This window comes from Gavialis gangeticus, unplaced genomic scaffold, assembly GCF_001723915.1.
Source record: "Gavialis gangeticus isolate Ggan-Ray unplaced genomic scaffold, GavGan_comp1, whole genome shotgun sequence".
Lineage (NCBI taxonomy): Eukaryota > Metazoa > Chordata > Crocodylia > Gavialidae > Gavialis > Gavialis gangeticus.
Window position 1 is genome coordinate 119,151,060 of NW_017729024.1, and position 2,078 is coordinate 119,153,137.

Consider the following 2,078-nt stretch of genomic DNA (forward strand, 5'->3'; position numbering starts at 1 on the left):
CCCTTCCAGCCCTAATGTCTATGAAATCTATGAAGTTCCAGGCTGGGAGGTACAGTAGAAGCCAACTGCTTTTCCTCCCTGAAAGAAGCTGTTTCTTATCTTGGATACAAGATGCCTTCCTACCCAGTCAGGATTCTGCCCGAGGCAGTGCTGCTGCCCAGACCTTTGACTAGGGAAGGACATTAAGCCCCTCCTCCTGCAGTTCCTAGAACAAGGGTTTGCAGAACTTGAGGTAGGTTAATTCAGACACAGCAGGTTCTCTTGGAGATCAAAGAGCCCTCACATAGGCCTGTGCAGTCTGCAACAGTCAGTTCCCAGCAAAGCTGCTTCCCCCCTGCCCCCCCAATGAAATCATGTGGCCTCTAGTACTGCAACTGCTACAAGGCTAAACAAATAGTAAAAAGGCTAATTCCAAGAGTGTTTAAAAAAAAGAAAACTTACTGCACACACACCCCTCTCCCATCTTTGTTACTCTCATTGCTATAGCAAAGTAGCTTTGTTCAGCTCTAAAGAGCTGAGAATACACAAGGCTAGACAAGAGGGGGAAATCATCCTCCTCTACCAGCATGTAATCCAGGGGCCTAACTATCAGCTGCTACTTACCAGACAATACTTTTGCACTTATCACATAAGGCACTCCTAACTTCCTGCTGGGTACTTTTATGATCATTATCTCTAAAGGAGAAACCATGGCTAGAACATTCCTACAGACAACTCTACATCCTACAGACAACTCTATGAGGCATTGCCTCATATTCAAAGCTGCAGTCTTGAGATTCTCTTCCTGGAGAACCTCCCTTTTCAGAGAGGCAAAACCCTGCAGCTCTAAGACTGAAGTGCTGTACAACCAAAGTCAAAGGCCACTTTTTGTTCCCTCAGGGTCTACAAGCCTGTTAAACCTACTCAAAGGACAAGACAAAAACTCAAAATACAAACGCTCCCCCCACGCACACATGCCTCTCATGAGATGGACTGGATACTTGGTCTATTCTGCCTTTTTTGTGATTCCTAAAGCTAGTACAATTTAAAAAAGAAAAAGTGCCAATGCTTCCTGAAAACAAAGTACTGTGACTCTGGCACTCCGTAGCATGTTCCGGGGAAGGCAGGGTGCGTTTCCTGCTAGCCCTAGGAAGAAGAGAAGTAGCAATTTCAGATCTCTAATAATAAAGAAAAATAACCATCTACTGGTTCTGAAGGGGGAGGGCATCCCACCTAGTGTTAAGGAAATTCAGAATCGTCATTTTCAAGTTAAAGCTGATGTTAAGGAAATTCAGAATCGTCATTTTCAAGTTAAAGCTGAAAATGATGCTTGTCACAACTAGACTCTCTCTTCTTTTGTGGATGGCCTTCCATCTCCATCTTCAGGATGCTTACTTCAACGTTGCTCCTGCTGGAAATATCTTCAGCATGGAATAAGCCACTGCCATTACCAATACATGATACTTTCACACTTGCCCTCCCAATAGCCCCAAGTCTTTACTAAAGTTAATCAGGAAGGATGATGTAGCAGGCCAAGCCTTTCTTTTACAAAGTAATTAAGGGAAACTTGCTGAGTAAGTGTCACTGCCTTGATAGTATAATGTTGTATTCTGCAACTTATAGCCCATGAAGTCACTTGATCCAGTCCATCCTGCTTGCAGAAATGTTTTTTGTCCTTATTTAAACAGTCTTTTGCAGGTCATAAAACAAGGTTTCACTGGTTGACTGTCAGTGCTAAACCTCTTATCTTTCCACGGATCCACCTGGGAGACTGAACAAAACTTACATACATCTTGGGCACAATCTCTTTACTCCCTGAGAAGACAGCCTGTACAAAGTGACAAGACCCCTGCTGGTCATGTCCTTTCAGGCATACTGGAATGACCTATCCAGTTCATGTAAGGGGGTTCAAAGCCTCAGAGTTCACTACAGTACAGAAAATATGCTCAGATTTTCTACACCATATTCAGGGACTTCATGACTAACAATACCACTAAGGTACCAGGCAATTTTCTCATTCTGAGACATTAGAATTTTACAGGCAAATGAGTAGATAGGTTGGGAGTTTGAGAACCAGAATTATCTTAGCCATGGAAGTG

General features: G+C 43.3%; 1 protein-coding gene and 1 long non-coding RNA gene across 5 annotated transcripts in view; one reads left to right on the forward strand and one right to left on the reverse strand.

Moving 5' to 3' along the window:
* The window catches only part of UHRF2 (ubiquitin like with PHD and ring finger domains 2), a 192,521-nt gene that overhangs the window by 174,330 nt on the left and 16,113 nt on the right, over positions 1-2,078 (reverse strand). Inside the window, exon 1 of one of the 4 annotated variants that reach the window (XM_019517607.1) lies at positions 1,213-1,229. The exons of the other annotated variants lie outside the window; for them this stretch is intronic. The gene's annotated coding sequence lies outside the window, so the exon portion shown is untranslated. Of the gene's footprint in view, positions 1-1,212; positions 1,230-2,078 lie in introns of those variants that run through there. 4 annotated transcript variants of the gene reach the window in all.
* On the forward strand, positions 1,122-1,755 carry LOC109297653. The gene is made up of 2 exons (XR_002097374.1): positions 1,122-1,236; positions 1,275-1,755. It is a non-coding gene; the product is annotated as an uncharacterized LOC109297653 (long non-coding RNA).